The sequence below is a fragment of the Eptesicus fuscus genome, chromosome 1, assembly GCF_027574615.1.
Source record: "Eptesicus fuscus isolate TK198812 chromosome 1, DD_ASM_mEF_20220401, whole genome shotgun sequence".
Taxonomy (NCBI): Eukaryota; Metazoa; Chordata; class Mammalia; order Chiroptera; family Vespertilionidae; genus Eptesicus; species Eptesicus fuscus.
In genome coordinates this window covers 70,216,592-70,243,901 of record NC_072473.1, presented here as the reverse complement: position 1 = coordinate 70,243,901, position 27,310 = coordinate 70,216,592, and the positions used below count along the sequence as shown (strand labels likewise).

Sequence of the window (27,310 nt, the reverse complement as noted above, 5' to 3'; positions counted from 1 at the left end):
GGGGGCCACCCGGAGGCTACTGGGTCAATCTGCTTGGAGAGATAGGCTACTGGTCTTTGCCAGGGTCCAAACTCCTGGGTTAGAACTCCTAGGGCTACCCCGCTGTTCTCGTGAACAAAAAGATGAAAGTCTCGTGTCACATCTGGTAGCCCTAAAGCTGGGGCCTCAGTGAGCTTTGCCTTTATGGTGATGAAGGCTTTCTCCTGTTCAGGACCCCAGTCGATGGGTGCCTTCTCTTCTACTTTTAAAGCTTCATAGAGAGGTTTAGCCAAGTCTGAAAACCCTGGGATCCAGATTCGACAGAACCCTGCCGCTCCCAGGAATTCCCGAATCTGTCGCCCGGTGCTAGGGACTGGGATGGCACATACTGCCTGCTTTCTTTCAGTTCCTAGTCTTCGTTTCCCTTGGGTGATTCGAAAGCCTAGATACTTGACTTCTTTCTGACAAATCTGTGCTTTTTTCTTAGACACCCAATAACCTGTTTCAGTTAACAGTCTCAGAAGGGCTTGTGTTCCCTCCCAGCACTGAGCTCGTGTGGAGCTGGCCAGTAGGAGGTCGTCTACATATTGGAGTAGAACACACCCCAAGTCCTGTCCTGGGAACTTAGATCAGATGCTAGTGCTCCACTAAAAAGAGTAGGGGGGTTCTTGAACCCTTGTGGCAGTCTGGTCCAGGTGAACTGCTCCTTGGCCCCTGTAGTTGGGTTTTCCCATTCAAAAGCGAAAAGAGGCTGGCTGGAAGGAGCTAATCTAAGGCAGAAAAAGGCATCTTTCAGATTTAGGCATGTAAACCATTCCGCCTCTGATGGGATCAGTCCCAGAAGAGTGTAGGGGTTCAGCAGTGCTGAATGCAGGGTTATAACAGCCTCATTAACAGCCCGTAGATCCTGGACAGGGCGGTAGTCATTAGTCCCAGGCTTTTTGACAGGCAAGAGAGGCGTGTTCCATGGAGATCTGCATGGTTTAACAGTCCCCACTGAAGCAGCCGGTCTAAGTGGACCTGGATTCCTAGGCGTGCTTCTCTCGGAATTGGATATTGGCAGAATTTAACAGGCTGTGCCCCAGGCTTTAAGTCAATCAGCACTGGGGTATGGTCCTTAGCCAGGCCCAGAGGATTTCCTTCAGCCCAGACCAGTGGGAATTCTTTTTCTAATTCCGGTTCTAATGGTGAGGCCTTTGACTGGGGGGCATAAAGTCTCCATTCTTCCTCCCTTCGCACTGCTAGAGACAGGATCATTGGGGAGGTCTCCTCACCTAGGCGAAGCTGTGCTGAGCCATTTGGAGCAAAAGTGATTTCTGCACCCATTTTGGCTAAAAGGTCTCTACCCATTAGAGGCACCGGGCAGTCTGGCAAGTACAAGAATTCATGAATTACTTGATGACCACCAAGTTGGCATCGGCGAGGGCGGCAGAATGGTCTACGAGTCTGATCCCCAGTAGCTCCAATAATGGTGACCTCCTTTCCTGAGAGAGGTGCTATTTTCTGTGTGACTACTGAGTGCTCAGCTCCTGTATCAACCATAAAGTCCACAGTCTGGCCCCCAATTTTCATTTTGACCTTGGGCTCGTGGGGGCCTAGCTGAAAAGAGCCCGGTCTGTCCTAGTCAGAATCAGCCATTGCTAGCCCAATGAGATCTGCTTAGGTGGCTCTGGCTGATATCGACTGGGTGGAAAAGGGGGTCCAGTTTTCTTACTTTGTCGTTTGGGACATTCATTCTTCCAGTGTCCTGTCTCCTTACAATAGGCACACTGGTCTCGTCTCAGGCTCGGTCTTCCTTTTCCCCCTGGTGTGTATTCTTGCTTCCCTTTCTGATCTGTCTGGGAGCCTGAGCCTCTAAAAGCTGCTGCTATTATATTGGCCCTTCTTTGTATTCTCTTTTCTTCCTCCCTCCTTGCCACACTGTCTCGGTTGATGAAAACCTTGTTGGCTATCTCCAGCAGTTCGGTGGCATTCTTTCCCGCAAACCCTTCCAGCTTCTGTAATTTTCTCCTGATATCAGGCTGGGCTTGGCCTACAAAAGCGGCATTTACCATGGTCTGATTTTCCAGGGCCTCAGGGTTAAAGGGAGTGTAGATTCGGTATGCCTCACATAGTCTCTCATAGAAAGCTGCTGGACTTTCGTCAGGCTTCTGGAAAACTTCAGAGATTTTAGCCATATTGGTGGGCTTCTTGGCTCCAGCCCTGATCCCCTGGAGGAAGGCCAGCTGATATCTTTCTAGCCTGGCCCTTCTATCTTCTGAGTTCGGGCTCCAATCAGGTTCCTCATCTGGGAAGGCCTCCCTTGCCCATCTGTCTGTATCTAATATTCCTGCCGGGGCCTGGGTCTGGAGCCACTTCCGAGCCTCGGATACTACTCTCATGCGCTCCTCGGTGTTAAAGAACATGAAAAGGAGCTGCTTGCAATCCACCCAGGTGGGCTTCTGGGTCTGGAAGATCGTTTCTAGGAGGTCTACCATGGCCTGAGGTTTTTCAGAATAAGCTGGGGTGTGATGTTTCCAATTCAGGATGTCACTGGTGGTAAAGGGCTGATAATAATAGACTGGCCTTCCCTCCTGCAAGGTCCCATCTTCACCAAGCACTTGGGCACCCCGAATCTCCCTGAGAGGCATCTGACGTGCCGGTTGTGGCTTGGGCCCTTGATCGGCTGAATGCAAGCACCGCCCAACTGGCTCTGGAGAGCCCTGTTGAGGAGAGATGGAGGGAGGCGGTGTTTCTAGACTTTCCAGACCTTCCAGACCAGCGGGGGGAGCACTTGGTGCTGCCTGTGGCACATATGGAGGTGGTAACACTGGCGGGACTTCCTCAGGAGGTCCTGGCAGAACAGAGGGTTGGGTTCCCTTCTGAGGGAACTGTTTCTTTTCTCCTGCCTGCTTCTCTTCTACTTTCTCCTCTCCTGCCTGCCTCTCCTTAGTCTGCACCTGCCCTGCCTCTTCACTTCTGCTATTAAAACCTTACTCTGTCCTTTGTTACACACGCAGAACCGGACCCAAGGCGGCAAGATTTGAGCAATTTCTAACCAGCTGTCTATGTAGGGAAACTGATCTGGGTGTCCAGGATCTCCTGTCACTACATTCCACACCGCCCTGACCAGCCCCTTATCTAAGGAGCCTTCCGAGGGCCAGCCGACCCTGAAGGCTGGCCATTCTACTTCACATAATTTCTTCAGTGTTCTGGGGTTCATTTTAATACCATAGTCTCCACTGAAACCCTTTTCAAAATTTTTCAACATGCAGTTGAGAACAGTGGGTTTACTTTGTCCCGACCCCATGATGATCGGTGGCGCGAGACAGACAAGGGAGGGGGTGACCTGTTTTCACAGATCCTCACTCAGATGCCCGCCTGGCCGCGTCCCTTGGGAGCTTAGATTTGTCTTAGCTAAGGTGCACCCGTATAAACCCCGGGCCTGGTCACCTCCATGTGGGGGTGAGTCACCGTTATGCCGTATGACAAATCGTGGAACCGCAGGTTGGGGCCCACTCGGACTCCGTAACCGAGGTCGTGGAGCCACACAAAGGATAAGAGAGGGCAGGCCCTCTCCCTCCACACTCACACACTTTCACCAGACATTCACTCAGAGTTTAAAAAAACATTCCACCCGATTCCTGATTCCTGATGAAGTCCTATGACTTCCGGGGAGGTGATCAAGCTCCCCCTTCCACTCACTGGAGTGGGCTGAACTGATGGGGCCCCTACCTTACAGATTCTGTCGACAGGTCCAGAAGTGTCCGTCCACTTTCTCCAGATGCCGGCCGGGTCCTGGGCTGAGGTCCGGGAGCGCCAGGAGTCCCCCGGTTCAATTCTGCTAAAATCAGCAGGGCGCGCCTTCCAGAGGCCTGTCCCGCGCCCCCAGGCCCTAAGGCCTGTCCCCTCACCGGAGGCAAAAAAAAATGCCAAGTTCGGTTGATTTCTCGGTCAGGGAACCAGCTGTTGCAGAAGACCAAGAAGACCAAGGACGCTTCTGAGGAAGTTGGAGGGACACTGTTTAATAACGCCAGCGGACTCAGGGAACAGCCTTCCAAATCTGAGTGAAGGAACACGCTTGGGGCCCTCCCTTATATCTCCCTCCCTGTGATCTTTGTCCCAAAAGCATGGGTCATGCTTCCGGTCCTTTTCGCGGGCCTTGCAAGAAGGCCCCCAGGTGTTGGGGGTCTCCAGGCCATATCTGGTGGTCTGGCCTGGCGTCAGAGTTAGGAGCCCTCCCTCTGGGCAGTGTACTGTCCACAGTCCAATGGCCTTTGTAACCGGTTCTGCAAGACCAGTGTCTGGGAAAGAGGTAGTGACTTAATTATAGGTTATCAGGAATGTACACTGAGCTTACTGGCCTGGATTCAGATCACTAGCCCCAAATATCAGGGCTACATTGGAATTAGCCCTTTTTGCCTCTTCATTAGAACAGGAAACTGGTGGTACACAACAAGCAGCTAAGGCATAGTTTGAACTAAGGTTGCTTTGACTCCAGAGACCGAATGCTTACTGCCTCCCACTATTACTGAGAAAATGTGGATGGTTTAACATATTTTATTACCATTTTGAGGGAAAAGAACTTAAGAGTATATGACCTCGTGATGGTGGATCAATGACTCACAATAATGAACCACCCAGGAATAGATAGGTTGAGGCACTTAGCCAGGGATTGTTCCATTGCAGTTACTCTGTGGAAAATGGATGTTGGTTCTATCACTTCATCAACCATCCCTACTCTACTGTTATAAAAGAGGAGGTGGGTGCAAGGCATATTTTCTAAACTTTTGCCTTTTTATAGAGTTTCACTTATAGGCCATGTGTTAATGACCTCAGTGTCTGCTGTCCAGGAGAGTCTTTTTCCATTTACTGGGACACTTCCAGAGTGACAGACACATTTCTTTTGACTCCCAGTTATAGCAAAATGAAGACAAGATGGGATGACACTGTTGTAGGTGTTATGACTGAGCCTCAGTTAACACAATGATGTAGGTGCACAATGAAGAGGTAGGGGGAAAACTAGGAAAGGTGCATTTCTACACAAATGGGACTCAATATATGGGATAGGTGTTATTTGGGACCTTTAAGCAGAAGAGAAAGGGTGCATAGTGGAGAATCAAAGAATTTGGGAAACCGCAGTCAAGGTTTGTGGATCATTGGCAGAAAGTTTTGTGGATAAGTTCTGAGTTTGTATCCAATTGTGTTGATGATGCTAAGAATCTTAGATAACATAAAATCGAAGGAAGCAAAGACATTCAAGAGTGTGAGGGCACAGAGACCTAGGTTCTTTCTCCTGGCCATAAAAGGTCAGACTTCTAAGATTGGGGTCAGTACTACTTTATTCTTGACCCACATTTAAAGCTCCTCAAAGAATCAATGGGATGAAATCCCTCATTGATCCTCCAGGGAGTACCTGGAAAGGCAGCAACTTCTGGACAGATATTATTGCATGAAAAAGATCCCAGAAGGCACTGTAGCATTACCAATGTTAGGAGAAATACTCAGTGATCAGCGCCTAACGAAACTTGGGGCCCCCAGAGAACACATGAATGCTTACAGAGACCCTGGTCAGTATCTGGATGAAACAATTGGCTTGCTTTCCCAAAAGAAACAACATTCCTAAGTTTTATACTACTGTGTTATCACACTAGTACTATAGCAATACTGTACTTTCTGGTAATATTTAAGGGTTCAGCTCTGAAGCTACTCTACAGAGAGTTGTCCAATCCATCAAAACTGGTAATTCTGGTTTTCAATTTTAGCATTTTCATTTTTTATTTCTTACCTAACTACTTTTCTTCTCAATTCATACTCAGTGAATACATTTCCTGTATTCCTTTCCCAGAAGGTTCAGGATTCTTCACCAGCTTAAAGGTTGCCTTGTGAGATATGTTGCTTGGGAGCAGGGAAAGGACTTAGGTGGTCAACTTAATTAGAGGAAGATTTCCCTTGATCTTGGTAATGGCATGGCGACCTCTTGTTGCTGATGAGGACTGCTTCCAAGCCAAGCATTGGGGAAAATTGAGTAAGGAAAGGAAGTCTGATTCTTTTCCTTAGAACCCACCAGGCTTGCCTGTCTAAAACTTTTGTCTATTTGGGTGCATGTTCTGTTTCAGAACCAGAACTCTGGGAGGCTATTGCTTTGGCATGTGCAATCTAGGGTTTAGAAAAATAAAGGTGGATATCACTGGACAGCAGTTAAACTCCAGAAGTGTGCTGCTGGGCTGGATAGAGAATGAGAATAATAGTATCAGGTTGGGGTAAACAGAAGGACAAGGATCAAAAGGCTAATATTTGTGAAGGGCCAAATAGATTACAAAGCTTTTCTATATAGATCTTACTTGACTCTCACAATTCCTGGGAGATAGCTTTAGTATGGTACTTTTTTTATTCTAGTAAAATATCCATAAAACAAAATTGACCATTTTAACACTTTTAAGTGTATAATATAGCAATTAATTATATTCACATTGTGCAACCATCATCACTATCCATCTCCAGAATTTTTTTTATTTTTCCAAACTGAAATTCCATACATATTGAATACTAATTCCCCATTTTCCCCTATACCCATCCCCTGGCATTCACCATTCTATTTTCTGTCTGTTATGAACTTGACTACTATAGATACCTCATGTAAGTGGAATCATAACACTATTTTTCCTCTTGTGACTGGTTTATTTCACTTTAGCATAATGTCTTCAAGGTTCATCCATGTTGTAGTGTGTGTCAGAATTGTCTTCCTTTTTAAGGCTGAATAATAAATATACCATTGTAGGTATATACCACATTATGTTTATTCACCCATTGAGGGACACTTGGGTTCCTTCTACCTTTTGGCTATTGTGAATAATGCTGCTATGAACATGGCTGTAAAAATATTGATTTGAGTCCCTGCTTTCAGTTCTTTTAGGTATATACCAAGAAGTGGAATTGCTATATCACATGGCAATTCTATATTTAACTTTGAGGAAACCTCCATACCATTTATGATAGCTACAGCACCATTTTTCATTCCTGTCAGTGATGCCAAGGGTTCTCACTCATTTAATCCTCACCACTATTTGTTATTTTCTGTGTTTTTTTTTTTTTTTTAATAATAGCCACCCTAAATGGGTGTGAAGTGGTTCATTTGGCTTTGATTTGAATTTCCCTACTATATTGGAAAAAATCTACCATTCTCCTCTTCTGTGTCTCCTTTACTTTCATGCAGAACACTTCACTTCTGGCAATTCTGGTGACCAAATGTGGGTTGTTTTTCCCCACAACAAGCATTTCTCTACAACACCAAATGGCTGTCCTATAATTTAACTCAATTCTGGTACTATCTAGAGTCAGATCCCACAGGTTAAGGGCTCAGTCCTACAAGACTGCACCCATTTCTCTTCAGATGCCAGTCCCAAATTCAGGTTGCCACGTGTGTAAATCAGTTTCCAATGACCCTCTCCTCAGGTTCAATTAATTTGCTAGAGTGGCTCACAGAATTCAGGAAAACAGTTACTTACATTTACCAGTTTATTAAAGTACTAGTGGCCCGGTGCACGAAATTTGTGCACATTAAAAGGGAATTAATTAGAGGAAATACTTTATTGCTATTTGCCCTTTATAATAGAAGTGTCAAGATGAAAGAAAATCAGTAAAATGTATATGAAAATCTTCCTCCTGTCAGTGTCTAGGGCACGCCGCGGGACTCAGAGTAAAGTCCCCACCCACCCGTGTGCGCCTCAAAATCGCGCAAGATCCAGACCCGGCTGGCACCACCCCCGTCAAGCCCCGCCGGGCAAGGGGGTGCAGCCTCAGGTCCCCTGGCCTGGCACCAAGCGGGGGGCACAGCCTCAGGTCTCCCGGCAAGCTCTGTTGGGTGGGAGGGCGCAGCCTCAGGGCCCCCATCAAGCTCCGCCGGGTGGGGGTTGCAGCCTGAGGTCCCTTGTCAAGCCCCGCCAGACGGGGGGCGTGGCATGAGTTCCCCCAGCCCAGTACCACGCAGCCTCAGGTCCCTGCTGATCGCTTGGTATGGCTCATTACGGGAACCCCTGCCTCCACTGTGGGCACAACCATCTTGTGTTATGGGAACCCAGCCTCCGCAGTGCATGCCGCCATCTTGTGATGGCGTTACGGAGTGAGGGTTAATTTGCATATCACCTCTTTATTATATAGGATATGATGAAGGATACAGATGAACACTGAAATGAAGACATATATAGGGTGAGGTCAGGAGGGTCCTGACTGCAGGTGCTTCTGTCCCCATGGAGTTGGGGACCTTCCTGATAGGTGGATGTGTTCACGCACCTGAAAGTTTTTTGAACCCCCCCTACTTTTGGGACAGTTATGGAGGCTCTATCAGGTAGGCATCATTAATCATTAACTTTATTTCTAGCCCCTCTTTCCTCTCTGGAGAACGGGGGTTGGGCTGAAAATTCCAAGCTTCTAATCATGGCCTGGTCATTCTGGTGACTAGCTCCCAGCCAAGAGCTCACCCAGAGTTGCCTCAGTGCAACAAAAAGTGCTCCTAATGCTCTTATCACTTAGGAACTTACAAGGGTTTTAGGAACCCTGAGTCAGAGATGGGGTCAAAGACCAAATATCAGAACAAGAGATGGTCCTAGTGCAGTGATGGCGAACCTATGACACGCGTGTCAGCACTGACACGCATAGCCATTTCTGATGACACGTGGCCGCTGAGGCAGCCGTATGCCGAGGATGAAACATTTGCTGCTCCTGAGGATGAAACATTTGCGACTAGAGTCTTGCTCCTGAGTTATGCTCAGTTTTTTGGTGAAGTTTGACACACCAAGCTCAAAAGGTTGCCCATCACTGTCCTAGTGTTTTTATCACTAAGGAAATTACAAGTGTTTTAGGATCTCTGTACCAGGAACTGGGGGCAGAGACCAATATACATATTTCTGTTATCCCACACCTAATGATTAATGAGGTTGAACATTTTTTTATGGCTTATTGCCCATTTGTATATCTTCTTTGGAGAAATGTCTATTTAAGTCCTTTTCACATTTTTAAATCAGGCTGTTTTTTGTTGTTGAGATGTAGGACTTATTAGATATATGATTTGCAAATATTTTGCCCCACTCTGAGACTTGCTCTTTTACTCTGATAGTGTCCTTTGATGCATAAAAGTTTTTAAATTTTGATGAAGTCCAACTTATTTATTCTTTTATTTGCTACTTGTGCATCTGGTGTTGTATCTAAGAAATTTTTTGTCAAATGCAGTGTTATGAAACTTTTCCCTTACGTTTTCTTCTGAGTTTTGTAGGTATAGCTCTTACATTTAGTTCTTGGATCCAGTATGAGTTCATTTTTTTTTTTAAATATATTTTATTGATTTTTTACAGAGAGGAAGGGAGAGGGATAGAGAGTTAGAAACGTCGATGAGAGAGAAACATCGACCAGCTGCCTCTTGCACATCCCCCACTGGGGACGTGCCCGCAACCAATGTACATGCCCTTGACCGGAATCGAACCTGGGACCCCTCAGTCCGCAGGCTGACGCTCTATCCACTGAGCCAAACCGGTTTTGGCACATTTTTGTATATGATTTAAGGTAAAGGTCCAAGTTCTTCCCTTTGCATGTGGATATCCAGTTTTCCCAGCACAGTTTGTTGAAAAGACTGTCTTTTCCCTCATTGAGTGGTTTTGGCAAGCTTACTGAAAATCATTTGACCATATATATGAAGGTTTAGTTTTGGGTTTTCTGTTCTATTCCACTGATCTATATGTCTTTCTTTACTGCAGTATCACACCGTTTAGGTTATCATAGTTTTGTAGTAAGTTTTGAAATCAGGAAATGTGAGATCTCCAGCTTTGTAATTTTTCAAGATTGTGTGACTATTCAGAATCACTTGATATTTCATATGAATTTTAGGATGGATTTTTCTACTTCTGCAAAAATGTCATTAGGATTTTAATAGGGATTGCTTTCAATTTTTATATCACTTTTGGTGGTACTGATATCCTAACAATATTGAACCTTCCAACTCATGAACGGGATGTCCTTCTATTTATTTGTGTATTCCTTAGTTTCAGCAAACTCTTGTAGTTTTCAGTATAAAAGCCTTTCACCTCCTTGGTTTACTGTATTCCTGAGTATTTTATTCATTGTAAGTTAGATAGATAGACCTCCTTGGTTTACTTTATTCCTGAGTATTTTATTCTTTTTAGGATAGATAGATAGACATATATTAGTTTCAAGTGTACAAAGTAATAATTCGATATTTTTATAGATTGCAAATGATCACCAGAATAAGTTTAGTACCATCCATTACCATACATAATTACAACTTTTTTCTTGTGATGAGAATTTTTAAGATCAACTCTCTGAGTAACTTTTAAGTATACTATATAGTATTATTAACTACTAGACTCCCCATGCATGAAAATTCATGCAAGAGTAGGCCTTCGTTCCCCTGGCTGCTGGCACCGACTTCCCTCTGGCACCCGGGACCTGGGCAGCTTCCCTCCAGCCGTCAGCAGGCACCTGGGACCCGGGCAGCTTCCCTCCGGCCACAGGCAAGCACCCGGGACCCGGGCTTCACTCCAGACCCAGCTTCATCTGGTCTAATTAACATATTACCCTTTTATTATTATAAATAGTCACCATGTTGTACATTACATTCCCAGGACTTACTTATTTTAGAACTGAAGTTTGTACCTATGACCACCTTCAATCATTTTATTCACTCCCCACTCCCTGCCTCTGGCAACCACCAATTTTTCTCTGCATGAATTTTTTTTCTTCAGATTCCACATATAAGTGAGATCATATAGTATCCGTCTTTCTCTGTCTGACTTATTTCAGTTAGCATAATGCTCTCAAGGTCTATCCATGTTGTCACAAATGATAAGATTTCATTATTTTTTATGGCTGAATAATTTTGCATTGTATGTGTATACCACGTTTTACTTATCCACTAGAGGACCGATGCATGAAAATTCATGCACGAATAGGGCTTCCTTCCCCTGGCTGCCGGCAACACCTTTGCTCAGGCCAGAGCTGCCTTTCGGCCTCTTGCCTTGTGTCAATTTGCATATTTCCTCCTTATTGGCTGTTGGCGCTGCCATCTTCGTCGTAGAGTTATGGTCAATTTGCATATTCCGTCTTTATTAGATAGATTGCTTCCATATCTTGGATATTGTAAATGATGCAGCAATGAACATACTGCATCTTTTCAAGTTAGTGTTTTTGTTTCCTTTGGATAAATACCCAGAGGTGGGATTGCTGAGTCATATGGTAGTTCTGTTTTTAATTTTTTTAGGAATCTCCATACTGATTTCTGTTGTGGCTACACCAATTTACATTTTCATCATCTTGAATGAGGGTTCCCTTTTCTCCTCATCCTTCCAACTGCTTGTTATTTCTTGGCTTTTTTATAATAATCATTTAATAGGTGTGAAGTGATATCTCATTCTGGTTTTGATTTGCATTTCCTAGATGATTAGTAATTTTGAACACCTTTTCAAGTATCTGTTGGTCATCTGTATGTCTTTTAGATACTTTGCTAATTTGTTTTATTTTTTTATTGTTTAAAATATTACACATAATAGTACATATATCTCCTTCCCCCTCCCCCCATTAACCTTCCCGCAGCCTCCTCTACCCTCTGTCGCGTGCAGTCATCCCCCCCCCCCCCCAGTGTCTTGTGTCCATTGGTTGCGCTTATATGCATGCATACAAGTCCTTCGGTTGATCTCTTTCCTCCCCTCACCAACACTCCCCAGCCTTCCCGGTGTAATTTGACAGTCTGTTCGATGCTTTACTGCCTCTGTATCTATTTTTTTGTTCATCAGGTTATAAGGTTCTTTATTTTCCATAAATGAGTGAGATCATGTGGTATTTTTCTTTCATTGCCTGACTTATTTCACTTATCATAATGCTCTCCAGTTCCATCCATGCTGCTGCAAATGTTAAGAATTCCTTCTTTTTTATAGCAGCGTAGTATTCCATTGTGTAGATGTACCATAGTTTTCTAATTCACTCATCTGCTGATGGACATTTAGGCTGTTTCCAAATCTTAGCTATTGTAAATTGTGCTGCTATAAACATAGGGGTGCATATATCCTTTCTGATTGGTGTTTCTGTTTTCTTGGGATATATTCCTAGAAGTGCTATTACTGAGTCAAATGGCAGTTCCATTTTTAAATTTTTGAGGAATCGCCATACTGTTTTCCACAATGGCTGCACCAGTCTGCATTCCCACCAGCAGTGAAGAAGGGTTCTTTTTTCTCCACTTCCTCTCCAGTACTTGTCATTTGTTGATTTGTTGATGATAGCCATTCTGACAGGTGTTTTGATTTGCATTTTTGTTTTCATTTGCATCTCTCGGATGATTAGTGACTTTGAGCATATTTTCATGTGTCTCTTGGCTTTCTGTATGTCCTCTTTCTTAAAGTGTCTATTTAGGTCCTTTGCCCATTTTTTGATTTGGTTATTTATCTTCCTTTTGTTAAGTTGTATGAGTTCCCTGTAAATTTTGCAGATTAAACCCTTATCAGAGATAACATTGGCAAATATGTTCTCCCATGCAGTGGGCTTTCTTGTTGTTTTGATGATAGTTTCTTTATTTTCTCCTTAGTTTCCATTGCCCTAGAGCTGTGTCGTTAAACATATTCCTATGACAAATGTCTGCTATTTTGCTGTCTACGGCTTCTTCTAAGATTTTTTATGGTTTCCCATCTTATGTTTAAGTCCTGTATCCATTTTGAGTTTATTTTTGTGTATGGTGTAAGTTGGTGGTCTAGTTTCATTTTTTTGCATGTATCTGTCCAATTTTCCCAACACCATTTATTGAAGAGACTGTCTTGACTCCATTGTATGTTCATGCCTCCTTTGTCAAGTATTAATTGAGCATAGTGGTTTGGGTTGATATCTGGGTTCGCTATTTTATTCCATTATTTTATATGTCTGTTCTTGTGCCAGTACCATGCTGTTTTGAGAACAGTGGCTTTGTAATACAGCTTGATATCTGGTATTGAGATTCCACCAGCTTTGTTCTTCTTTCTCAGGATTGCTATTCAGGGTCTTTTTTTATTCCAGATGAATTTTTGGAGAGTTTTTTCTAAGTCTGTGAAATATGCCTTTGGTATTTCAATGGGGAGTGAATTGTATCCATAGATTGCTTAGGGTAGAAAGGACATTTTTTCATTTTTTATTAAGGTATTATATGTGTACATATCTTACCATTGCCCCACCCCACCCCACTCCCATACATGCCCACACCCCCCAGAGTTTTGTGTCCATTGGTTATGCTTATATGCTTGCATACAAGTCGTTCGGTTGATCTCTTATCTCCCCCACCTCTCCCTAACCTTCCTGCTATAATTTGACCTTCTGTTTGATGCTTTACTGTCTTTTTATCTATCTTTTTGTTCAACAGCTTATAATTTTCTTTATTATCCATAGATGAGTGAGATCATGTGGTATTTTTCTTTCATGGACTGGCTTATTTCACTTAGCATGATGTTCTCCAATTCCATCAAGGTTTCTGCAAATGGTAGGAATTCCTTCTTTTTATGGCAGCATAGTATTCCATTGTGTAGAGGTACCATAGTTTTCTGATCCAGTCATCTGCTGACGGGCACCTAGGCTGTTTCCAAATCGTTGCTATTGTAAATTGTGCTGCTATGAACATAGGGGTGCATATATCCTTTCTTACTGGTGTTTCCAGTTTCTTAGGATATATTCCTAGGAGTGGGATTACTGGATCAAATGGGAGTTCCATTTTCAGTTTTTTGAGGAAACTCCATACTGTTCTCCACAGTGGCTGCACCAGTCTACATTCCCACCAGCAGTGCACTAGTGTTCCTTTTTCTCCGCATCCTCACCAACACTTGTCATTTGTTGATTTGTTGATGATAGCCATTCTGACCGGTGTGAGATAGCACCGCATTGTCGTTTTGATTTGCATCTCTCGGATAATTAGTGACTTTGAGCATGTTTTCATGTGTCTCTTGGCCTTTCTTCTGTCTTCTGTGGAAAAGATTCTATTTAAGTCCATTGCCCATTTTTTTATTGGATCACTTATCTTCCTTTTATTAAGTTGTATAAGCTGCCTGTAGATGTTGGAGATTAAACCTTTATCAGTGATAACATTTGCAAATATGTTCTCCCATATAGTGGGATTTCTTATTGTTTTGCTGATAGTTTCTTCTGCTGTAAAAAAGCATTTTATTTTGATGTAGTCCCATTTGTTTATTTTCTCTTTAGCTTCCATTGCCCTAGGAGCATTATCAGTGAAGAAGTTCTTTTGGCATATGTCTGAGATTTTGCTGCCTGTGGATTCCTCTTGTATTGTTATGGTTTCCCGTCTTATGTTTAAGTCCTGTATCCATTTTGAGTTTATTTTTGTGTATGGTGTAAGTTGGTGATCTAGTTTCATTTTTTTGAATGTATCTGTCCAAATTTCCCAACACCACTTATTGAAGAGACTGTCTTAACTCCATTGTATGTTCATGCCTCCTTTGTCAAATATTAATTGAGCATATTGGTTTGGGTTGATATCTGGATTCTCTATTCTGTTCCATTGATCTATATGTCTGTTCTTGTGCCAGTACCAGGCTGTTTTGAGAAAAGTGGCTTTGTAATACAGCTTGAGGTCTGGTATTGAGATCCCTCTTACTTTATTCTTCTTTCTCAGGATTGCTGTGGCTATTCGGGGTCTTTTTTTATTCCAGATAAATTTTTGGAGAGTTTTTTCTAAATCTGTGAAATATGCCGTTGGTATTTTAATGGGGAGTGCATTGAATCTATAGATTGCTTTGGATAGTATGGACATTTTAATGATGTTGATTCTACCAATCCATGAACATGGTATGTTCTTCCATCTGTTTATGTCTTCCTCTATCTCTTTTTTCAATGTCCTGCAGTTTTTTGCATATAGGTCTTTTACCTCCTTAGTTAAGTTTATTCCTATGTATCTTAACTTTTTGGTGCAATGGTAAATGGGATTGCTTTTTTAGTCTCTCTTTCTATAAGTTCACTATTGGTGTATAGAAAGGCCATAGATTTCTTGGCGTTAATTTTGTATCCTGCTACATTGCCAAATTCATTTATTAAGTCTATTAATTTTTTGATGGAATCTTTTGGTTTTTTTATGTACAGTATCATGTCATCTGCAAATAAGGATAGCTTTACTTCTTCTTTTCCAATTTGGATGCCTTTTATTTCTTCTTCTTGTCTGATCGCAATGGCTAATATTTCTATGTCAAACAGGTGTGGTGAGAGTGGGCATCCCTGTCTTGTTCCTGTTCTTAGGGAAAATGGTTTTAGTTTTTGCCCATTGAGTATGATGTTGGCTGTGGGTTTATCATATATAGCTTTTATTATGTTGAAGTATTATCCTTCTATTCCCACCTTGTTGAGAGTTTTTATCAAGAAAGGGTGTTGGGTTTTGTCAAATGCTTTTTCTGCATCAATTGATATGACTGTGTGATTTTTGTCTCTCAGTTTGTTGATGAGATGTATCACGTTTATTGATTTGCGGATATTGTACCATCCTTTCATCCCGGGGATAAATCCTACTTGGTCATGATGTATAATCCTTCTGATGTACTGCTGGATCTGATTTGCTAGAATTTTGTTGAGGATTTTGGCATCTATGTTCATGAGGGATATTGGCCTGTAATTCTCTTTCATTGTGTTGTCTTTATCTGGTTTTGTTATTAGGGTGATGCTGGCTTCATAGAAGGAGCTTGGAAGTGTTCCTTCCTCTTGAATTTTTTGGAATAGTCTGAGGAGGATAGGTTTTAGTTCCTTCTTGAATGTTTGGTAAAACTCTCCTATGAAGCCGTCTGGCCCTGGGCTTTTGTTTGCTGGAAGCTTTTTGATGACTGCTTCAGTTTCCTCCATAGTTACTGGGCTATTGAGCTGTTTAGATTCTTTCTGATTGAGTTTTGGAAGGTTATATTTTTCTAGGAATATGTCCATTTCCTCCAGGTTGTCCAGTTTATTGGAATAGACTTGTTCATAGTATTTTGAAGCAATCCTTTGTATTTCAGCAGGGTCTGTTGTTATTTCGCCTCTTTCATTTCTGATTTTGTTTATTTGGGTCCTCTCTCTTTGTTTCTTGGTGAATCTGGCTAAAGGTTCGTCAATCTTATTTATCCTTTCAAAGAACCAGCTCTTGGTTTTTTTGATCTTTTGTATTGTTTCTTTGGTCTCTATGTTGTTTATCTCTAATCTGATCTTTATTATTTCCTTCCTTCTGCTTACACTGGGCTTTTCTTGTTGCTCTCTTTCTAACACTTTGAGTTGTAGGGTTAGGTAATTTATTACCATTGTTTCTTGTTTTTTGCAGTAGGCTTGCAGAGCTATGAACTTCCCTCTCAAGACTGCTTTCGCTGTGTCCCATAGATTTTGAATTGTTGTGTTTTCATTGTTATTTGCTGGCATGAAGTTTTTTATTTCTTCCTTGATATCTCTGGTAACCCAGTCATTGTTTAATAGCATGCTGTTTAGTCTCCATGTGTTTGATTTCTTTGAATTGTATTTATTGTAGTTGATTTCCAGTTTTATGCCACAGTGATCTGAGAAGATGCTTGATATGATATCTATCTTTTTGAATTTGGAGAGACTTTGCCTATGTCCTAACATATGATCTATCTTTGAAAATTACCCATGTGCACTTGAGAAGAATGTATATTCTGTGGCTTTGGGGTGAAATGTTCTGAAGATGTCAATTAATGCCATCTGGTCTAGTGAGTCACATAGCATCAATGTTTGCTGATTTTTTGTTTAGAGGATTTTTCCAGTGCTGATAGTGGGGTATTAAAGTCTACTGCTATGATTGATTGTATTGCTATCAATCTCTCCCTGGGTATCCTCCAGAAGTTTTTTTTAGTATTTGGGTGCTTCTGTATTGGGTGCATATATGTTTACCAGAGTTATTTCTTCTTGATGGATTGCTCCTTTTAATATTATGAAGTAGCTTCCTTATCTCTTGTTATGTCCTTCACTTTGAGATCTAATTTGTCAGGTATAAGTATTGCTACCTCAGCTTTTTTTTTTTTTTCATTTCCATTTGCCTGAAAAACCTTTTTCCATCCCTTCACCATCAGTCTGTATACGTCTTTTTTTCTGAGGTGGATTTCCTGTAGACACTAGATATATGGGTCATGTGTTCTTATCCATTCAGTTCCCCTATGTCTTTTGATTGGGGCATTTAATCCATTTACATTTAAAGTTATTATTGATAGGTAATTGTTTGTCGCCATTTTAATTCTTTACCCATGTGTTCCTTCTTATCTTCCTATTTCTTCCTTTTACATCAGACCCTTTAGCATTTCTTGCATTGCTGGTTTGGTGGTAATAAATTTCCTTAGTCCTTTTTTGTCTGTGAAGCTCTTGATTTCACCCTCAATTTTGATTGATAGCCTTGCTGGGTACAGTATTCTTGGATTGAGACCCTTCCTTTGCATGACTTTATATATTTCATTCCCTTCCCTTCTTGCCTGATGTGTTTCTGTTGAGAAATCAGTTGCTAGTATGATGGCGGATCCTTTGTAGGTAACTTTCGTCTCTCTCTGGCTGCTTTTAAGTTTTTGACTTTGTCGTTGGTGTTTGCCAATTTAATTATAATGTGCCTTGGCGTCGGTCTTTTGGGGTTCATTTTGTTTGGGACTCTGTGAGCTTCTTGGATTTGTGTGATTTTTTCTTCCCCATATCAGGGAAGGTTTCTGTCATTATTTCTTCAAACAGGTTTTCTATTCCTTGCTCAGTTTCCTCTCCTTCTGGGGCCCTTATTATGCGGATGTTGTTTTCTTTCGTGTTGTCCCAATGTTCCCTTAGGCTCTCCTCCTGCTCTTTATTTTTTTTTCCCTAGAAGCTGCTCTAATTGGATATTTTTTCCCACCTTGTCTTCTAGCTCACTGATGCGGTCCTCTCCTTCTTCTAGTCTACTCTTGATGCTTTCTATTGAGTTCTTTATAGCAGCGATGTCATTTTTCATTTCTTCTTGGTTCTTCTTCATTTCCTCTTGTTTCTTACATATAGTGTTGAATTTGTCTTCCATTCTTTTCATCCATGTTATGACTATTTCTCTGAATTCTTTCTCTGACAGGTTGCTTGCCTCCATTTTGTTTACTTCCTTTTCTGGTGATGCCTCTTTTTCTTTCATATGCGGCTGTTTCTTTGTCTCCCCATGATCTCTCTTCTCTGGGTGTCTGGTTATGTAGTTTTTCTCTCCCTATCCTAGGCGAAATCTGACCTTTCCATGAGGAGGTGCAGAGCTCCTCTGAATCTGCGTGTTCGCACTGCTTGGGGACCAGTGTTGCTGGGTTCGCAGCTGTTCTCTGGGTGGTGGTGTTGTAGATTCCTGGGATTTTTAGTCTTCCGATAACATCCGCTCTCCCCTCCAAGATGGTGCAGTCTCCATGTCAGAGCCAGTTGCTCCGGGAGGGATTTCAGGAGCAATGGAGGCAGCCCGGTTAGGGGAACGGCGTCTGGCAATCCCCTACAGTCCTTTGGAGTATAGCTGTCCTCAAGTCACAAATAAACACTCCCCATGCGAACACACACACTCCTTTCGTTCTCTCACTCATGCACTATCTTGCAGTCTGCCTTCCCATCAACAGTCATCTTCTGTCAGTCGACTCCTCTGCTAATTTTTAATTATATTTGCCTTTTGTTATTGTGTTGTATGAGTTATTTATATATTTTGGATATTAAACCCTTATCAGATATATGATTTGTAAATATTTACTCCTTTTTGATAGATTGCCTTTTCATGTTCTTGATTGTTTCTTTTGCTGTGCAGAAGGCTTTTAGTTTGATGTAGTCCTCCTTGCTTATTTTTGCTTTTTTTGCCTTTGCTTTTATTGTATCTATTATAAATATAATTGTTTTCTTAATTTCCTTTACACAATGTTCATTGTTAGTATGCAGAAATGCAACCAATTCTTGTTGATTTTGTATACCACAATTTTGCTCAATTCATTTATTAGTTCTAGTGGGTTTGGGGGTGAATATTAGTGTATTCTACATATGAGTTCATATCACCTGTATACTGAGGTAATTTTAACCCTTTCATTCCAATTTGGATACCTTCAATTTATATATTTTTTTACCTAATTGCTGTGACTGAAATCTCCTTTGTGATGTTAAATAATGTTTATCTGAGAATGTTTTAATTTCACCTTCATTTTTGAAGGACTGTTTTGCCAGATATAGAATTCTCAGTTGACGTTATCTTTCTTTCAGCTCTATAAATATACTAGAGGCCCGGTGCACGAATTTGTGCATGGGTGGGGTCCTCGGGGTTTCCTGCAGGGATTGGGCCGAAACCGGGTCCAGTGCCACCTGCCACTCTTGCCTGCTGCTCCTGCTCATACTGGCCCAACTGTGTCTGCTGCGGGCTCACACCCAATCAGTCCTGATCGGGAGAGGCACATGCCATCATAGCAGCGCTCGCCAAGTGTGAGCCCTGCATCTGGCACCCATCCCGAGGGGGGCAAGTGGGGCAGGACGCAGTCGGCACTCTGGGTGTGTCGGCAGTGGGATGCCCTGCCCTTGCCAGCCCAGGATCCAGATCCATCCTGCTGATGTTCGTGCTGGTTTGGGAGCCACCTGGTGAACGATTTTATATTATTTCTTCCTTGCAGAGTGTCTAGGGCAGTGATGGGCAACCTTTTGAGCTTGGTGTGTCAAACTTCGCCAAAAAACTGAGCATAACTCGGGTAGTGTGTCACTTTGAGGGAAAAACATTATTTCGCAAATGTTCCATCCTCAGGAGCAACAAATGTTTCATCCTCAGCATGCGGCCACTGCGTGTCATCAGAAATGGCTACGCGTGTCAGTGCTGACACATGTGTCATAGGTTCGCCATCACTGGTCTAGGGAGATGAAGCGATTGCAGTCCCCGAGGCTGACTTCCGGGATACCAGCGGTGCTGTTGGGATTGTGCCGGCGTTGCTGGTCTATCGGTGCCTGGCCTGTTCTCCGGAGATTGGACTTGCAGGACCACTGAGGGATTGAGTGGCTGCATCTAGGCTGGTGGGCTACTGGGATGGGTTGGTCAGCTGAGTGGCACTCATGCTGTGGAAGCACACTGACCACCAAAGGGCATCTCCTGCATTGAGCATTTGCATCCTGGTGGTCAGTGCGCATCATATCGACCAGTCGACCGGTCATTCAGTCGTCAGTCGCTTAGGCTTTTATATATATAGATTATCTCATTCCTTCTGGTCTTTGAGACTTCCACTGAGAATTTCACTGAGAATTTTATTGAGGATCCTTGTACATAAAGAGTTGCTTTTTTTCTTGCTTCTTTCAAGATTCTCACTTTGGTTGTTGAGAGTCTGATAATAATGTATCTTGGTGTAGGCTTCTTTGGGTTTATCTTACTTAGAGTTCATTATGATTCTTGGACTTGTAAATCCATGGTTTTCCCCAAATTTGGGAAGCTTTCAAATAACCTCTTTGCCCCTTTCTCCTTCCTTTCTCTTTTAACCTTCTGGAACTCTCATAATGCATATATTGCTTGATGATGTTCCATAACTTTCTTAATCTCTGTCCACTTTTTTCTTCATTCTATTGTGTATGTTTTTTTCTCCTGAGGCTCCATAATTTCAAATGATCTGTTTTTAACTTCACTGATTCTTCCTGTTTGCATGTACTGTTGAACCCCTCTAATGAACATTTCAATTCAATTATTATATTTTCAACTCTAGAATTTCTGTTTGGTTCATTTTTATATTTTTATCTCTTTGATGTTATTCTACATTTTAAAATACATTATTTTCCTTATTCTTTCAGTTCTTTGTGTTTTCCTTTGGCTCAGAGCATATTTAAAACAGTTGTTTTAGTCTTTGTCTCATAATTCTGATGCCTGTGTTTTTTTCAGGGACAGTTTCTGCCACTTTACTTTCTTCCTTTGAATGTGGCATATTTTCTTGTTTCCTTGTATGCTTTGTGATGTTTGTTTGTTTTCTGAAAATTTGGCATTAAAAAATAGTTTTCAGATAGGCTCTGTGCTGAGGAAAACATTTACTAATTAACAAGGATAGCTGTGTGCCTTGTGATAAGCCTTATGTGGCATCTTAAAGTCTCCTTAGGCCTTTTGTAGGCATACATCTTTTATAGGCCTGTTTTGTGCTTCTTCCAATTTCCCTAAGTAAACACTTTAAAAAGTGTCTTAGTTTCCTAAAGAGTTTCACCTTTGCTTTCTTTCTGGGGAGTTTTGATGTTCTATTGTGTTTTCTAACCTAATATCTGACCCAGGTGTTGTGAAGCTGTGGTACTTCTGCAGCTTTCACAGAAATGTCCACTATTTCCTGTGGCTTTTCCTAGCCTGACATCCAAGCTATGCCACTTTTCTCTGTCTGAACTCTAAGTTAAGTAAAACAGAGATCAGTACCTCAGGTAGCCCCCAGGCAGATTAGAATATTGCAAAATGGGTCCACCTTCCTTTCTCCAGTTAGAGGGATGGCATTGGCAGCTAGGCCACTTCTCCCCCTAAATGGTGCTGTGGACACTGTGGGAGAAGGAGGGGTGGAGTACAGTTAAGTAAAAACTATGGTATTTCCTGCCATTTTTCTAAGTAGCTTTTTCTTGATTAAGCATTTGTTTGGTTGCTGTAGACTGTTTTTCAGAGCTCCTATAAAGTTATTTTAGCCAGTCCCTAGTTGCTTGTTAAAATGTTAATATGGGTAGCAGGAGGAGGGCCTGCAGCTTCCCAGTCTGCCAAGTTGCAGATGTCACTTAAAAAGTAATATTCTATTTTATAAACAAGGATACCAAAGCTCAGAAAGTGACTTGCACAGGATTACACAGTTAATAAGAGTCAAAGCTGGGATTTAACTCTATTTCTTCTCCTAAGTTCTGTGATTATTTAAAATAAACTTTGTATTTTGGAATAATTTTAGATTTACCAAAAAGTTACAAAAATAGTACAGAGAATTCCATATCCACCTACTCCCTGCCTTGCACACAGTTATTCCTTTTATCAACATGTTAGATTAGTATGGTTCCTTTATCACAATTAATGAACCAAACTGATTATTATTATTATTACCTAAAGTCCATATTTTATTCAGATATCCTTAGTTTTTGCCTAGTGTATTTTTCTGTTCTAGGATCCCATCTAGGATACCACATTACATTGTTATCATGTCTCCTGTGGGTCCAATTGACCATGACAATTTCTCAGAATTACTTTGTTTTGATTACCTTGATAGTAATGAGGAGAATGACAGGTATTTTGTAGTCTGTGCCTCATTTGGGATGTGTCTTATGCTTTCCTCATGATTAGACTAGGGTTATGGGTGTTTGGGAAGACCACTCAGATAAAATGTCATTCTCATCATCTATATATATATAAAAGCCTAAGTGACTGAAGGACCAAACGACCAGTCGACTGGTTGCTATGATGCGCACTGACCACCAGACGCTCAGCGCTGCCCCCTGGTGGTCAGTTCGCTCCCATAGCCAACCTCCCATGGCCAGCCAAACTCCCATGGTCCCTCCCCCCAGCTGGCCAGCCCCACCCCCCCGGTTGTCTCCAATGGGGTGGAGCCGGCCGGCCAACCTCTCAAGGTACCTCGCCCCCTGCTGGCCAACCTCCTGCAGTCCCTCCACCGGCCGGCCAACCTCCCTCACTCCCCCTGGCTGGCCAACCTCCTGCAGCCCCTCCCCCTAGCCAGCCAGCCCCCCCCCCCCAGATCAGCCCCGATGGGGAGGGGACTGGCCTGCCCCCCCCCCCCGATTGACCCAAACACCAAGGAACCCCATCTGTGTACCAATTCGTGCACCAGGCCTCTAGTCTATAATAATAAAAGTGTAATATGCTAATTAGAATGGATAGCTGAATGACCTTCCTGATGTTATTCTGGACATCCTTCCAGATGAAGCCGTGGTGGCGGGGGCTGAGGCAGAAGCAGTTAGGGGCGATCAGGCAGGCAGGCAAGCAGTTAGGGGCGATCAGGCAGGCAGGCAGGCAGAGTGGTTAGAGACAATCAGGCAGGTGAGTGGTTAGTGGCGATCAGGCAGGCAGTCGAGCAGTTAGGGGTGATCAGGCAAGCAATTAGGGGCATCAGGCAGGCAGTCGAGCAGTTAGGAGTGATGAGGCAGGCAGGCAGGCGAGCAGTTAGAGGCAATCAGGCAGGCAAATGAGTGGTTAGGGGTGATGAGGCAGGCAGGCATAGTGGTTAGGAACCAGCGGTCCTGGATTGAGAGAGGAATGTCTGACTGCTGGTTTAGGCCCAATTGTGAGAGGGTGCAGGCTGGGCTGAGGGACCTCTGCCCCCCCCCCCATGCATGAATTTCATTTACTGGGCCTCTAGTATCATATGAAGGCCTTGATCAATTGGCCATAGTAGTATTTGCCAGGTAAAGTCACATTTCCTACTGTCTATACTCTATTTTTTATATTTTTTAGAAGGAAGTCACTAAGTCCAGCCCATACTGAAGAAGAGTTGAAGATAAAGCTCCACGTACTAGAGGGTGAGAATCTACACAAGTTATTTAGCATTCTTCTATAAGGAAGAATGATTTGGTTTCTCAAATTGTTACAGATTTGTCCTTTGGAAGGTATTTCACTTAGGTTCCTGTGCCTCTTTGGCATGCTCCCATTGTTTTGGTTTTTGAGTACTTACTTTTTTAAAAAATATATATTTTATTGATTCTCCACAGAGAGGAAGGGAGAGGGATAGAGAGTTAGAAACATAGGTGAGAGAGAAACATCGATCAGCTGCCTCCTGCACACCTCCTACTGGGGATGTACCCGCAACCAAGGTACACTCCTTTGACCGAAATCGAACCTGGGACTCTTGAGTCCGCAGGCCAACACTCTATCCACTGAGCCAAACCGGTTAGGGCCATTTTTGAGTACTTTCTTACTTTCTGGCACCATGGGATACTCATTTTGCATGTTCTCTGGCACAGCCATCACAGTCAGCCATTTCTCCAAAAAACCTTGGTTCCTTTTAGTAAATCAAAATATCTTCCACAATAGGAAAGATCTAGTAGATTGTAGTAGCACCAATTAAACCCATTTAGAGGGGTGTGTAGGAAGTGGTTTCAGGTGCAAAGGAGAAAGCTGGAAGAGTCATAATCTGATTCTCTCCTGAATGATAGTATATTATACATTTGGTGGCAATTTAAGAGTACAAACTAAGAGTCAGGTACTGTGGGTTTCAATGCCAGCTCTAGCTGTTTCTGTGAACCTCAATTTCCTCAATTATAATGAGTACTAGAGGCCCACTGCATGAAATTTGTGCACGGAGGGGGGGTATCCCTCATCCTGGCCTGCACCTTCTCCAATCTGGGACCCCTTGGGGGATGTCTGTCTGCTGGTTTAGGCCCAATCCCACAGTTGGACATCCCTCTCACAATCTGGGACCACTGGCTCCTAACCGCTTGCCTGCCTGCCTGCCTGATTGCCCCTAACCGCTTCTGCCTGCCAGCCTGATCACCCCCTAACCACTCCCCTGCCGGCCTGATTGACGCCTAACTGCTCCCCTGCTGGCCCAATCGCCCCCAACTGCCCAGCCCTGCAGGCCTAGTCACCCCAACTGCCCTCCCCTGCTGGCCTGATCTCTCCCCCAACTGCCCCCCCCTGCCGGCCTGATCTCGCCCCCAACTGCCCTCCCCTGCAGGCCTGATCTCTCCCCCAACTGCCCCCCCCCCCCGCCGGCCTGATCTTGCCCCCAATGGCCCTCCCCTGCAGGCCTGATCTCATCCCCAACTGCCCTCCCCTGCAGGCCTGGTCGCCCCCAACTGCCCTCCCCTGATAGCCTGGTTGCCCCCACCTGCCCTCCCCTGGTGGCCCCCAATTGCCCTTCCTTGCCGGCCTAGTCGCCCCCAACTGCCCTTCCTTGGCCTGGTCGCCCCCAGCTGCCCTCCCCTGCAGGCCTGGTCACCCTTAACTGCACTCCCCTGCTGGCCTGGTTGCCCCCATCTGTCCTCCCCTGCAGGCCTGGTCCCCCCAACTGCCCTCCCCGGCAGGCCTGGTTGACGCCAACTGCCCTCCCCTGCTGGCCCAGTTGCCCCCAACTGCCCTCCCCTGCTGACCTTTTTGCCCCCAACTGCCCTCCCCTGCCAGCCTGATTGACCACAACTGCCCTCCCCTGACAACCATCTTATGGTGGCATCTTGTGATGGCAATCTTGTGGTGGCTGTCTTGTGGTGGCCATCTTTGTGATGACGTGGGGCAGCCATCTTGTGATGATGTGAGGGCCACCTAGGCTTTTATTAGTATAGATAATAACCTAATGAGGCTATTGGGATGGTGATTAAATGATAAAGAACACATGCTTTGCACAGCACCTGCCACATTGTAAGCATTCATAATGTTAACCATTATTAGTTTCAATTGTTTACTTGTCTAAATTAGCTACAATAATGTCATGAACAATTGTGAGCCCTTGCTCTTTTTTTTTTTGTCTGATGCCTATATTATTCATTTTTCCTCTTGTTATATTTCTTTCCCTAGGGATAGTTTTGATTTGACCCAGTACATATTTTCCTTTGAGATCATCACCAAGAAGCTGCAAGTGCCATCACTGACCCATGCTGTACAAACACTAGTGGGTCTCTGTGAAGGTGACAGTTTTTGAGACCATTTCCTTGAAGTAGCTGCCTCTTCCCCAGAACCCTGTCCAGGTTAAGTCCACTCTTGAGGTTTTTTCCCCCCGTTCTCTGTATGCTTTTAAAAAAATGTTTATTGTTGAAATTATTACATATTTCCCTTTTCCCCCTATTGACCCTTCTAGCCTGCCCCCGGCTCACTGTGCCCCAGTCCTTCACCACCCTATTGTCTGTGTCTTTGGATTATGCATATATGCATACAAGTCACTCTTGAGTTTTTATCAAGGCGGGAAAGATAAAGCTCCACTCCCTGGAGGGTGAGAAAATTGTGTTGTTTGATATTATATGTTCATATTAAATTGCACTGAGCACCATATCTCTTTTTGTTAATAGAATAGCAATTCTTTATTTCTTCCTAGAAAATTTAGTGTCCCCTTGTCAGGTTAGCTCTTAAAAGGGATTCCTTTGAGAAGAAATTGTCTTCCTTTTGATCATGTGATTCTCCTCCTAGAGGCCCCTCCTATTTCACTTGGATGAAATCTAAAATCTCCCTCCTGAGTGTCTGCACCCCCTATTAGATTACCACATTTTTTATACCTATGAGCCTTCTCCCATGACGCCCATTCCTGACATGTGTTTTTTTTTTTCCATAATTTCCTTCTCTAGCCTATCATTCAAACAATAACTTTCAGAACTCCACCTGGAATAATTTAAGGAGTGCTAAAACCTCCCTGTCTACCATCTTTTGAACACTAAACATTCAATTATTCCCTAGAATGAACTTGCCCTTGATATATGTATGGTTTTGTGTCTTTTAAATATTTCTATTAATGTTGTGTTCTCCTTAAAGAACATGTAAGTACCCCAGTCACGACAGTACTACTAGTAAGTATCTGCTTATTGAAGACTAGAGGCCCAGAGGGGAGGTCCCCTCAGCCCAGCCTGCACCCTCTCCAATCCAGGACCACTGGCTCCTAACTGCTCACCTGCTTGCCTGACTGATTGCCCCTAACTGCCCCCCCTGCTGGTGTAGTCGCCCACAACAGCACCCCCCCCCCCGTGGCCTGGTTACCCCTTACTCACCCCCCCTCCCCGCCGGCCAGGTCACCCCTTACTGCTCTACCGGCCAGCCTGGTTTCCCTCAACTGCCCCCCCACCCATCATCCTGGCCGCCACTAACTGCCCTCCTGTCAGCCTGGTCATCCCTTACTGCTCCCCTGCTGGCATGGTTGCCTCCAATTGCCTGCCCTGCCAGTCTGGTCACCCCTCATTGCCCCCACTGCTGGCCTGGTCACCCCCAACTGCCCCCTCCTGCAGGCCTGGTCGCCCCACACAGCCTGCTGCTCAGTCGTTTGGTCGCGCCTCACTAACCCCCCTGCCAGCCTGGTAGCCCACGCAGCCTGTTGCTCAGTCGTTTGGTCATCCCTCACTAACCCCCCTGCCATCCTAATTGCCCCACACAGCCTGTTCGGTTGTCCGTTCAGTTGTTTTGGATGCAACGTTCGCTTAGACTTGTGTATATATATATAGACTAGAGGCCCGGTGCATGAAATTCGTGCACGGGGGGTGTGTGTCCCTCAGCTCAGCCTGCACCCTCTCCAACCTGGGACCCCTCGAGGAATGTCCGACTGCCCGTTTAGGCCCGATCCTGGGATCAGGCCTAAACGGGCAGTCGGACATCCTTCTCACAATCCAGGACTGCTGGCTCCCAACCACTCGCCTGCCTTCCTGATTGCCCCTAACCGCTTCTGCCTGCCAGCCAGATCACCCCCTTACCACTCCCTTGCCAGCCTGATTGATGCCTAACTGCTCCCCTGCCGGC

The 27,310-nt window shown here is 43.8% G+C and overlaps 1 long non-coding RNA gene across 1 annotated transcript in view; it reads left to right on the top strand.

Annotated features, from left to right (window-relative positions):
- The window catches only part of LOC114228073 (uncharacterized), a 29,727-nt gene extending 3,868 nt beyond the window's left edge, over positions 1–25,859 (top strand). Inside the window, exons 2-3 of the long non-coding RNA XR_003614157.2 lie at positions 23,339–23,403; positions 25,394–25,859. This is a non-coding gene — a long non-coding RNA (uncharacterized LOC114228073). The remainder of the gene's footprint in view (positions 1–23,338; positions 23,404–25,393) is intronic.
- The last annotated feature ends 1,451 nt before the right edge of the window (positions 25,860–27,310 follow it).